Source organism: Rhinopithecus roxellana, chromosome 8, assembly GCF_007565055.1.
Source record: "Rhinopithecus roxellana isolate Shanxi Qingling chromosome 8, ASM756505v1, whole genome shotgun sequence".
Lineage (NCBI taxonomy): Eukaryota > Metazoa > Chordata > Mammalia > Primates > Cercopithecidae > Rhinopithecus > Rhinopithecus roxellana.
In genome coordinates this window covers 123297813-123311133 of record NC_044556.1, presented here as the reverse complement: position 1 = coordinate 123311133, position 13321 = coordinate 123297813, and the positions used below count along the sequence as shown (strand labels likewise).

Genomic DNA, 13321 nt, shown 5'->3' with positions numbered 1-13321 from the left:
ATGCCTATGTCCTGAATGGTACTACCTAGGTTTTCTTCTAGGGTTTTTATGGTATTAGGTCTACCATTTAAGTCTCTAATCCATCTTGAATTAACTTTCATATAAGGAGTAAGGAAAGGATCCAGTTTCAGCTTTCTACTTATGGCTAGCCAATTTTCCCAGCACCATTTATTAAATAGGGAATCCTTTCCCCATTTCTTGTTTTTGTCAGGTTTGTCAAAGATCAGATGGCTGTAGATGTGTGGTATGATTTCTGAGGACTCTGTTCTGTTCCATTGGTCTATATCTCTGTTTTGGTACCAGTACCATGCTGTTTTGGTTACTGTAGCCTTGTAGTATAGTTTGAAGTCAGGTAGCATGATGCCTCCAACTTTGTTCTCTTGACTTAGGATTGACTTGGCAATGCGGGCTCTTTTTTGGTTCCATATGAACTTTAAAGCCGTTTTTTCCAATTCTGTGAAGAAACTCATTGGTAGCTTGATGGGGATGGCATTGAATCTATAAATAACCTTGGGCAGTATGGCCATTTTCACGATATTGATTCTTCCTATCCATGAGCATGGTATGTTCTTCCATTTGTTAGTGTCCTCTTTGATTTCACTGAGCAGTGGTTTGTAGTTCTCCTTGAAGAGGTCCTTTACATCCCTTGTAAGTTGGATTCCTAGGTATTTTATTCTCTTTGAAGCAATTGTGAATGGAAGTTCATTCATGATTTGGCTCTCTGCTTGTCTGTTACTGGTGTATAAGAATGCTTGTGATTTTTCCACATTAATTTTGTATCCTGAGACTTTGCTGAAGTTGCGTATCAGCTTGAGGAGATTTTGGGCTGAGACAATGGGGTTTTCTAAATATACAATCATGTCATCTGCAAACAGGGACAATTTGACTTCTTCTTTTCCTAACTGGATACCCTTGATTTCTTTCTCTTGCCTGATTGCCCTAGCCAGAACTTCCAACACTATGTTGAATAGGAGTGGTGAGAGAGGGCATCCCTGTCTTGTGCCAGTTTTCAAAGGGAATTTTTCCAGTTTTTGCCCATTCAGTATGATATTGGCTGTGGGTTTGTCATAAATAGCTCTTATTATTTTGAGGTACGTTCCATCAATACCGAATTTATTGAGCGTTTTTAGCATGAAGGGCTGTTGAATTTTGTCAAAAGCCTTTTCTGCGTCTATTGAGATAATCATGTGGTTCTTGTCTTTGGTTCTGTTTATATGCTGGATTACGTTTATTGATTTGCGAATGTTGAACCAGCCTTGCATCCCAGGGATGAAGCCCACTTGGTCATGGTGGATAAGCTTTTTGATGTGCTGCAGAATCCAGTTCGCCAGTATTTTATTGAGGATTTTTGCATCGACGTTCATCAGGGATATTGGTTTAAAATTTTATTTTTTTGTTGTGTCTCTGCCAGGCTTTGGTATCAGGATGATGTTGGCCTCATAAAATGAGTTAAGGAGGATTCCCTCTTTTTCTATTGATTGGAATAGTTTCAGAAGGAATGGTACCAGCTCCTCCTTGTACTTCTGGTAGAATTCAGCTGTGAATTCATCTGGTCCTGGACATTTTTTGGTTGGTAGGCTATTAATTATTGCCTCAATTTCAGAGCCTGCTATTGGTCTATTCAGGGATTCAACTTCTTCCTGGTTTAGTCTTGGTAGAGTGTAAGTGTCCAGGAAATTATCCATTTCTTCTAGATTTTCTAGTTGATTTGCGTAGAGGTGTTTATAGTATTCTCTGATGGTAGTTTGTATTTCTGTGGGGTCGGTGGTGATATCCCCTTTATCATTTTTTATTGCATCTATTTGATTCTTCTCTCTTTTCTTCTTTATTAGTGTTGCTAGCAGTCTGTCAATTTTGTTGATTTTTTCAAAAAACCAACTCCTGGATTCATTGATTTTTTGGAGGGTTTTTTGTGTCTCTATCTCCTTCAGTTCTGCTCTGATCTTAGTTATTTCTTGCCTTCTGCTAGCTTTTGAATGTGTTTGCTCTTGCTTCTCCAGTTCTTTTAATTGTGATGCTAGAGTGTCAATTTTAGATCTTTCCAGCTTTCTCTTGTGGGCATTTAGTGCTATAAATTTCCCTCTACACACTGCTTTAAATGTGTCCCAGAGATTCTGGTATGTTGTATCTTTGTTCTCATTGGATTCAAAGAACATCTTTATTTCTGCCTTCGTTTCGTTATGTACCCAGTAGTCATTCAGGAGCAGGTTGTTCAGTTTCCATGTAGTTGAGCGGTTTTGATTGAGTTTCTTAGTCCTGAGTTCTAGTTTGATTGCACTGTGGTCTGAGAGACAGTTTGTTATAATTTCTGTTCTTTTACATTTGCTGAGGAGTGCTTTACTTCCAATTATGTTGTCAATTTTGGAATAAGTGCGATGTGGTGCTGAGAAGAATGTATATTCTGTTGATTTGGGGTGGAGAGTTCTATAGATGTCTATTAGGTCCGCTTGGTGCCGAGATGTGTGCAATTCCTGGATATCCTTGTTAACTTTCTGTCTCGTTGATCTGTCTAATGTTGACAGTGGAGTGCTGAAGTCTCCCATTATTATTGTATGGGAGTCTAAGTCTCTTTGTAAGTCTCTAAGGACTTGCTTTATGAATTTGGGTGCTCCTGTATTGGGTGCATATATATTTAGGAGAGTTAGCTCTTCCTGTTGAATTGATCCCTTTACCATTATGTAATGTCCTTCTTTGTCTCTTTTGATCTTTAATCGTTTAAAGTCTATTTTATCAGGGACTAGGATTGCAACCCCTGCTTTTTTTTGTTCTCCATTTGCTTGGTAGATCTTCCTCCATCCCTTTATTTTGAGCCTATGTATGTCTCTGCATGTGAGATGGGTCTCCTGAATACAGCAGACTGATGGGTCTTGACTCTTTATCCAGTTTGCCAGTCTGTGTCTTTTCATTGGAGCATTTAGTCCATTAACATTTAAGGTTAATATTGTTATGTGTGAACTTGATCCTGCCATTATGATATTAACTGGTTATTTTGCTCGTTAGTTGATGCAGTTTCTTCCTAGCCTCGATGGTCTTTACATTTTGGCATGTTTTTGCCATGGCTGGTACCGGTTGTTCCTTTCCATGTTTAGGGCTTCCTTCAGGGTCTCTTGTAAGGCGGGCCTGGTGGTGACAAAATCTCTAAGCATTTGCTTATCTGTAAAGGATTTTATTTCTCCTTCACTTATGAAACTTAGTTTGGCTGGATATGAAATTCTGGGTTTAAAATTCTTTTCTTTAAGAACGTTGAATATTGGCGCCCACTCTCTTCTGGCTTGTAGAGTTTCTGCCGAGAGATCTGCTGTTAGTCTGATGGGCTTCCCTTTGTGGGTAACCCGACCTTTCTCTCTGGCTGCCCTTAAGATTTTTTCCTTCATTTCAACTTTGGTGAATCTGGCAATTATGTGTCTTGGAGTTGCTCTTCTCGAGGAGTATCTTTGTGGCCTTCTCTGTATTTCCTGAATTTGAATGTTGGCCTGCCCTACTAGGTTGGGGAAGTTCTCCTGGATGATATCCTGAAGAGTGTTTTCCAACTTGGTTCCATTTTCCCCCTCACTTTCAGGCACCCCAATCAGACGTAGATTTGGTCTTTTTACATAATCCCATACTTCTTGCAGGCTTTGTTCATTTCTTTTTCTTCTTTTTTCTTTTGGTTTCTCTTTGCGCTTTATTTCATTCATTTGATCCTCAATCGCTGATACTCTTTCTTCCAGTTGATCGAGTTGGTTACTGAAGCTTGTGGATTTGTCACGTATTTCTCGTGTCATGGTTTTCATCTCTGTCATTTCATTTATGACCTTCTCTGCATTAATTATTCTAGCTATCAATTCTTCCACTCTTTTTTCAAGATTTTTAGTTTCTTTGTGCTGGGTACGTAATTCCTCCTTTAGTTCTGAGAAGTTTGATGGACTGAAGCCTTCTTCTCTCATCTCGTCAAAGTCATTCTCTGACCAGCTTTGATCCGTTGCTGGCGATGAGCTGCACTCCTTTGCAGGGGGAGACGCGCTCTTATTTTTTGAATTTCCAGCTTTTCTGCCCTGCTTCTTCCCCATCTTTGTGGTTTTATCTGCCTCTGGTCTTTGATGATGGTGACGTACTGATGGGGTTTTGGTATAGGTGTTCTTCCTGTTTGATAGTTTTCCTTCTAATAGTCAGGACCGTCAGCTGTAGGTCTGTTGGAGATTGCTTGAGGTCCACTCCAGACCCTGTTTGCCTGGGTATCAGCAGCAGAGGTTGCAGAAGATAGAATATTGCTGAACAGCGAGTGTACCTGTCTGATTCTTCCTTTGGAAGCTTCCTCTCAGGGGTGTACTCTACCCTGTGAGGTGTGGGGTGTCAGACTGCCCCTAGTGGGGGATGTCTCCCAGTTAGGCTACTCAGGGGTCAGGGACCCACTTGAGCAGGCAGTCTGTCCGTTCTCAGATCTCAACCTCCGTGTTGGGAGATCCACTGTTCTCTTCAAAGCTGTCAGACAGAGTCGTTTGCATCTGTACAGGCCTCTGCTGCTTCCCCTTTTGTTGTTTAGCTGTGCCCTGTCCCCAGAGGTGGAGTCTACAGAGACAGGCAGGTTTTCTTGAGCTGCTGTGAGCTCCACCCAGTTCGAGCTTCCCAGCGGCTTTGTTTACCTACTTAAGCCTCAGCAATGGCGGGCGCCCTTCCCCCAGCCTCGCTGCTGCCTTGTGGTTAGATTGCAGACTGCTGTGCTAGCAATGAGGGAGGCTCCGTGGCCGTGGGACCCTCCCGGCCAGGTGTGGGTATAATCTCCTGGTGTGTCTGTTTGCTTAAAGCGCAGTATTGGGGTGGGAATTACCCGATTTTCCAGGTGTTGTGTGTCTCAGTTCCCCTGGCTAGGAAAAGGGATTCCCTTCCCCCTTGCGCTTCCCAGGTGAGGCAATGCCTCGCCCTGCTTCAGCTCTCGCTGGTCAGGCTGCAGCAGCTGACCAGCACCAATTGTCCAGCACTGCCCAGTGAGATGACCCCAGTACCTCAGTTGAAAATGCAGAAATCACTGGTCTTCTGTGTTGCTTGTGCTGGGAGTTGGAGACTGGAGCTGTTCCTATTTGGCCATCTTCCTCCGCCCCCCAATCCTGTGTTTTTCTGATTCAGATTAGACTTTTGTTCACTTGACCTAGAATATTTCTGCTTATATAGATCAAGTAAGAATTTACTCAAATTTAGTATGTTTCCCATCTATTTCATTTCTAGTTGGTGCCTGAGGTGTGCCTTACTGCTGCCTTGACTCTGCTGTTTATTATGGTGATCACATCCCCCTTGCCTTTGGCTGCTGACTGCCACCCCAGGATCCATTAGCTCCATTGCATTTAGGTATCCTAATCCAGTGGGGGCTGTTTCTACCGTAATGTCTGGCCTACAGAGAAGAATGATCGCAGAGCTCTTCAAAGATGCCAGGGCTCCTGTCACAAATTTATTTCTCACAGTCGTAGTGAAAGATGTGTCTTCTAGAGCCTCTGATTATGGGTGAGTAGATCTTAAGTAACATATCCACTCTAACTTTCCAATCTCCTTAAACCTTTGAATCTCTTCCTCTACATTGAAAGAAGGCAGGTCTGGCATTTCCACCTTGCTCTCTGTGGGCCACTGTTTGGTCCATGTTTCATCTAACCAACTAAGCAAGCAGTTAGAGTCAGAGAGTTTCTTAACTCCCTGAGCTACAACATTAAATGAAGAATCTCTGCTTGGTGAGCTCATATCAATAAATTTGGCTGATTCAATTTATGTTTCCTCCACTATTATCCCACAACCTCAATATCCATTCCTACACATGTTCCTCTGATTTCTGCTTGTATAAATGAGAAAACTTGAGTAGTTCTTTTGGAGTGCAGACCACCTCCTTTTGGGTCACACTTTGTACTTCACCTTTAGGGGCCTGCTGGGATTTAAGTCTAGTTACAAGTCTAGAAGCAAAGAGGTGGTGGGAGTGGGTCCCCTGAGGGGAACCAGCATTTCTTGAAAGGCAACTGCCTCAAGGGGGACCATTACAATTTTCTAGGCAATGCAAGGATAATTCTCTCATACTGCAGTGGAGACACCTCCTCCACTGGCAAAGAAGACTCATCAGTTTAGGGGCCTAGTGTCCCAAGCTTCATCAGGGTCTTCTCATACATCCCTATTCCAACTTTCAGGATTTCATTACTTCCTAATCATTTTAACAGTAGACACCCTATAGACCTGAACGTTCAACTTGTGTTGTAATTCAGCCAGTTGTAGGATGAGATTCTATGTTTAATTTTAATCAGTCTCAGCCCTATGACTACAGAACATAAGGAACTCTGTTAGGGCAAATATAGAAGCTTTCACATTATTTGCACAGTTTAAGCAGAGAACTTAGGTTCATCATTTTCTTTTACCTTTGTAGGATCAACTCGCCAATGTCATTATATTCTTTAATTTGAGAACAATACCTGAAATATGTAGTCACTTAGATCCTTGCATCTTATAAGTGGTTATATGGGAGTATTTAATGAAGATATTTTGTGTCTCTCTATTGCCAGATTATGCTATGACTGTTAGTCTTCTCTTTACCACTAAAAATAGTCACTAGCATCTTTAATCAGATTAGAGAGCCAATTCCAGAAACCTCACAACCAATTAAGAAAATTAATCCTTAGCGTTCTTTTTCCTTAGAACCAATCTTAGTACCAAAATTCATTTCTCTGGGTTCACCACAGAAAAAGAACTAGTAGGATTAATTAATTAATTAATTAATAGGAATTTTGCTCACATGATTATGGAGGCTGACAAGTCTTAAGATCTGCAAAGTGGGTGAGTTAGCAAGCTGAAGACCCTGGAGAACCCTGAACCCTGCTGATATAGTTCCAATATGAGTCTGAAGGTCAGCAAACCAGGAGAGCTGATGTAGCTGGAGTCCAATGGCCAGCAGACTTGAGACACAGGAAAAGCCTATGTTTCAGTTTGAGTCTATCTTAGTCAGCTCATGCTGTCATAACAAAATACCATCAACTGTGTGGTTTAGACAACAGAAATTTTTTCTCACTGTTCTGGTGGCTGAAAGTCTGAGATCAGGGTTCCTGAATGGTAGGGTTCTGCTGAGAGACCTCTTCTTGGCTTGTAGATGGCTGCCTTCTGACGGTGTCCTCACGAGTTGGAGGGAGAAGGGTTCTGGTTTCTCCTCTTCTTATCTCCTCTTCTTATGATGGAGTAGAACACTATTCCCATCATGGGGGCCCCATCCACATGATCTCATTTAATACCCTCTCAAAGGCTCCACCTCCAAAGACCATCACATTATGGGCTAGGGCTTCAGCATATGAGTTTTGGGGGATACCAACATTCAGTCTATAGCAGAATCTGGAAATGGGAAAAACCGATGTCTCAACGTGAAGGCAGCAGGTAGGAGGAATTCCTTCTGACTTGCAAGAGGGTCAGCTTTTATATTTTTCTCAGGCCTTCAGCTGATTGGATGGGGCCCGTCCACATTAGGGAGGGCAATTTGCTTTATTCAGACTACTAACTCAAGTGTTAATTTATCCAGAAACACTCTCACAGACACACCCAGAATAAAGCTTGCCAAAATATCTGTGTACCCTATGCCCAGTCATATTGAAACATACAATTAACTACACCTACCCTAGCCACCCTTCCTTTGTTGCCCGTTGTGTCCTGAAGACCTTTCCATTTCTTCTGATCCATATCTTTATCCTGGCCACTGCATGATATCACATGTAATTTTGAATGAACAGAATTGTCTGGGATTCTTTACTGGTTATTCGTGTTGTGTCATTTACTAAATTCTAAACTTGTAGATGGTGATGGCAGAGATTTTATTTACTAAACAAGAGATGTATATTTTCTGTGTCCTCCTCAATGGAAAGCAGGTGGATGTGCAACAAATGTTTATTTATGTGTTTATTTATTTTTTGGAGACGGTGTCTTGCTCTATCGCCCAGGCTGGAGTGCAGTGGCCTGATCTTGGTTCACTGCCTCCTGGGTTCAAGGGATTCTCCTGCCTCAGCCTCCCGAGTAGCTGGGACTACAGGTGCATGCCATCACGCATGGCTAATTTCTTGTATTTTTAGTAGAGACGAGATTTCACCATATTGATCAGGCAGGTCTTTAACTCCTGACCTCGTGATCCCCTGCCTTGGCCTCCCAAAGTGCTGGGATTACAGATGTGAGCCACTGCGCCTGGCCCAACAAATGTTTATTTTATTTTAATTAATTAATTAATTAATTTAGAGACAGAGTCTTGCTCTGTCGCCCAGGCTGGAGTGCAATGGCACGTCTCAGCTCACTGCATCCTCTGCCTCCTGGGTTCAAGCAATTCTCCTGCCTCAGCCTCCTGAGTAGCTACACATTCAATCCATTTGGAGAGTATGTTTTCGACCAGTTGGTTTCCCAGGAAGGCAGCTAGGGAAAGTGAGTGTTAGTAAGTTTGAGTCAGACAAGTGTTTCTTAGTCTTTGCCTCAGCCCTTGTGCAGCAACTCACTCCTGGGGCTGTGGGCTAGGACAGAAAGGGAAGGACTACTTTCCTTCCTCACTCTTGTTGAGTGAGAGGTGCTGGATCAGAGGACAGTGAACTTCCTCTCAGGATTACAGTCATTCAGGCATACCTAGGAGATGTCCCTAGGCCCCAGACATTGCTTGAGAAGCTGGGAGTAGCTTACATTTGTCTGAGGCAGGTTTTCTCAACCTTATCACTATTGGCATTTGGGCTGGGTAATTTTTTTTGTTGTAAGAAGCTGTCCTGTACATTGTAGGATGTTAAGCAGCACCCCTGGCCTGGACCAGTTACTAGATGCCAAGTAGCACCTGCACTCTGAGATGTGACAACCAAAAATGTCTCCAGATATTGACCAATATGTCCTGGGAACAAAAGCATTTGAGAACCACTGATCTTGAGCTTTGTTATTTGCAAAGCAGTTTCACCTGTTATCATGTCTGAGCAACATTATAGCTCTGTGAGTCAGGCAGAAATCTGTTCTTTTCTCTATTTTACACAGTTGGTCAAGTGGCAGGAAAAGAAATGAAACTCATAACTTCTGACTGCAAACTTTTTCTCTTTATCTTAAGACTCCTAGAGATAAGTAGGTAAAAGTGATAGTAACTTGCCCCCGGAAGGAGATGCCAATTTTGAGTTGAAGAACAAAAATCTTTGTTAAATTTCAAAAGTTTTGATGAAGGGACACCATTAAACACTTTGCTATTTTCATATGTTGGCTCTTAACTTTATTTTGATGAACTTTCATTTAGTCCTTTTGAAAGGAAAGTAGTTTAGATTTCCTTTCTGAAGTGCCTAGTTTTATTTTTGACTACTAAGGTTTCCAAATCTTTCACGTCCTAATAAAACGTGTTCACTTCCTCTTGAAGATGCGTCATTGTGATAACAGTATGTACCTTCCCAGTGGTATTTTCCAAGAAAACCAAAATACAATACTGCTTTTAAAAACAGAAGTTTGCAGTAATTGTTATTGAGACTCGATCTGAAAACTGGAAGTACTGAAATACGAGTTTGAAAGGCACATTTCTGAGACTATAAATCTTCTACTTTCTGTGTTTTGAAAAGAAGAAAGAAGGCTGGGCACAGTGGCTCATCCCTGTAATCCTAGCACTTTGGGAGGCTGAGGCAGGCGGATCACCTGAGGTCAGGAGTTCGAGATCAGCGTGGTCAACATCGTGAAACCCCGTCTCCACTAAAAATACAATAATTAGCCGGGCGTGGTGGCAGGCGCCTGTAATTCCAGCTACTCAGGAGGCTGTGGCAGGAGAATTGCTTGAACCTGGGAGGTGGAGGTTGCAGTGAACCGAGATCGCGCCATTGCATTCCAGCCTGGGCGACAAGAGCGAAACTGTCTCAAAAAAAAAAAAAAAAAAAAAAAAAAGAAGAAAGAAGTATATTGGTATCTGGAGGTAAAGAACTATAATTTGCTAAGTAGAGGTAAGAATATACTGAAGTTTGACATTTTGGTAACTAGATTAAAACACATCTTTTTGTATCTGTATTTCTTCTCCTTTGCAATGAACTTTCACTATGCTTAGATATCAGATTTAAAATTCATGATTTTGGAACCACATTGTTAGTCATAATTAATAATTATTAATATCCAGTTACGACCTACTTTGTGCTCTACTGTATTTCAGGAGCTTCAGTTTTTCAGGGAGGCAGGGTGCTGAAGCACAGGATATGACTTAGCAAGTTGGCAACATCTGCTTTTTCTGTTAGAAAATGCTTTGACCTTTTCCAGATGCTGGACATTTTGCAAATTATGTAGCCTCTTTGAACCTCAGTTTTATCACTTATAAAATTAGGTATTAATTATTTGTGAAGACTAATGAAAAAATTATGTGCAACCATATTAAATTAACTTAGTATTAATATAATTTATTAACAAAAACATAACAATATATAATACATAATTAATATTGTCAATTATTAATTAATACTTAGTATTAAAATAGTGATGTGAAATAAAAGTAAAAATTAATGAAAGCATCATTAATACCAATATTAATTAACATTAATAGTAATGATTATTTTTGAGTATGTTGAATTGCTTTTGAACAGTTATGAACATTTCTGGTCAACAAGATGGGTTGCTATTTGAGGATTTCCCTATTTTTCTTCAAATTGGATTTATTTATTTTTTATGCTTTTAATTTGTGGTTTTATTTTTGAAAGTACTGGTGTTACTCCCCTATGGCCTGAACAAATCCTATGGACAGGCGCTGATCTGTTTACATTACACAAATGACTGGAGAAAGGGTAGAGTTTATGCATCACTGATTACATTTATTTTGGGAAAAGCGTCTAGACTACAGGTGATGACGCCGACATTTTTAAGGAAGTGCACAACTAAATTGTTGAGTCTGGTATATCTCAGTAAAATGTTTCTACGCATTTTTTTTTTTTTTTGTGGTTGAGACTCAAATGTCTCATGATTAAAAAAAACACGTTTCTTCTTGAAATTTCTTAGTGGTAACACAGAAGGCTGTTTACAGATAACAGAACCTCTCCTACTGCCTAACATCTATTGGGTCTCAATAATTGCCTATTGAACTGAAGAAGGTGCTCATGTTACATGAAGTTTGTTACAGTTGTTAAGTTTGTTTTCCACTTGTATATGAGGTGAAAAAAATCCCCTAAAACCATGCTCTAATAGACAACTATATCTAATTTTGTATTGCTTTTCTTTTTTTTTGGTATTTTATACATTATTATAACCACAGTACATTCTCTGTTTTCACTCTGCTTTTGTAGTTGACCCTCCTTAACCATGGGCTTTGCATCTGTTGGTTCAACCAACTGTAGATAAAAAGTATTTTAAAAAATTGCATCTGCACTGGACATGTACAGGCTATTTTTCCTTGTCATCATCATTCCCTAGACAATACAGTATAACAAGTATTTACATACAATTTCCATTGTATTAGGTAGTATAGGTAATCTAGATACGATTTAAAGTATATGAGAAGATGTACATACGTTATATGCAAATACAATGCCATTTTATATCAAGGACTTGAGCATCTGTAAATTCTGGTATCAGTGGGAGGTCCTAGAACCAATCCCCAAAGGATACAGAGGGACAACTGTACTTTAATATTACAGCATAAGCATTTTTGTTGTTCTTTCAGGCATAATTTTAAAAAGATGCATAATAGTTTATTTAGTAGATACCCTACACTTTCTATAATTGTTTATCTGTTATTGGCCACTTGAGTTGCTTTCCAATATTTTTGATGTTACAAAAATGCTGCAGTGAACATATTTACATAGAAGGCAATTTTCATTAGTATTTCATCATCTTTAGTTAAAATGGCTTTCCATGTGTGGAATTACTGGGCCAAAGGGCAAAAAACATTTTTAAGGTACAAAATATTTTTTTTTCTGAAGCACAAAAGTTTCTAATTTTAATTAAATGGAAGTTTAATTTATCTGTTTTTTTTTCTTTAGCTGTTTGGGTTTTTGATATCATAACACGGAGAAAAATGGACTAAACCAAAGTCATGACAAAATACATCTGCGTTTTATTCTAACAGTTTATTTATTTATTTATTTTTATTTTACTTTAAGTTCTGGGATGCATGTGCAGAATGTGCAGGTTTGTTACTTAGGTATACTTGTGCCATGGTGGTTTGCTGCACCTATCAACCCATCTTCTAGGTTTTAAGCCCCACATGCCTTAGGTATTTCTCCTAATGCTCTCCCTTCCCTTGCCCCCCACCCCCTAACAGCTAATGCATATGGGGCTTAAAACCTAGACGTTTCCCTCTGTGTGTCTAGGTTCTCATTGTTCAACTCCCACTTATGAGTGAGAACATGTGGTATTTGGTTTTCTGTTCCTGTGTTAGTTTGCTGAGAATGATGGCTTCCAGCACCATCCATGTCCCTGCAAAGGACATGAACTCATTCTTTTTTATGACTGCATAGTATTCTATGGGTGTATATGTGCCACATTTTCTTTATCCAGTCTATTATTAATGGGCATTTGGGTTGGTTCCAAGTCTTTGCTATTGTAAATAGTGCTGCAATAAACATACGTGGTCATGGGCCTTTATAGCAGAATGATTTATAATCCTTTGGGTATATACTCAGTAATGGGATTGCTAGGTCAAATGGTATTACTGGTTCCAGATCGTTGAGGAATCACCACATTGTCTTCCACAATGGTTGAACTAATTTACACTTCTACCAACAGTGTAAAAGCATTCCTATTTCTCCACATCCTCTCCAGCATCTCTTGTTTCCTGACTTTTTAATAATCACTATTCTGACTAGCGTGAGATGGTATCTCATTGTGGTTTTGATTTCCATTTCTCTAATGACCAGTGATGGTGAGTCTTTTTTATATCTATTGGCTGCATAAATCTCTTCTCTTGAGAAGTGTCTGTTTATATCCTTTGCTCACTTTTTGATGGTTTTTTTTTTTTTTTTTTTTTTTTTTTTGTAAATTTGCTTAAGTTCTTTGTAGATTCTGTTAGACCTTTGTCAGATGGGTATATTGCAAAAATTTTCTCCCATTCTGCAGGTTGCCTGTTCATTCTGATGATAGTTTCTTTTGCTGTGCAGAAACTCTTTAGTTTAATTAGATCCCATTTGTCAATTTTGGCTTTTGTTGCCACTGCTTTTGGTATTTTAGTCATGAAGTCCTTGCCCATGCCTATGTCCTGAATGGTATTGCCTAGGTTTTCTTCTAGGGTTTTTAGGGTTTTGGGTTTTACATTTAAATCTTTAATCCATTTTGAATTAATTTTTGTATAAGGTGTAAAGATATCCTGCTGATTTTAGTTTTCTGCATATGGCTAGCCATTTTTCCCAACACCATTTATTAAATAGGGAATCCT

The 13321-nt window shown here is 39.8% G+C and overlaps 1 protein-coding gene across 5 annotated transcripts in view; it reads left to right on the top strand.

The window, feature by feature from the left end:
* TNFSF4 (TNF superfamily member 4) overlaps positions 1–13321 on the top strand; it is a 286979-nt gene that overhangs the window by 133754 nt on the left and 139904 nt on the right. Inside the window, exon 1 of one of the 5 annotated variants that reach the window (XM_010367361.2) lies at positions 9834–9914. The exons of the other annotated variants lie outside the window; for them this stretch is intronic. The gene's annotated coding sequence lies outside the window, so the exon portion shown is untranslated. Of the gene's footprint in view, positions 1–9833; positions 9915–13321 lie in introns of those variants that run through there. 5 annotated transcript variants of the gene reach the window in all.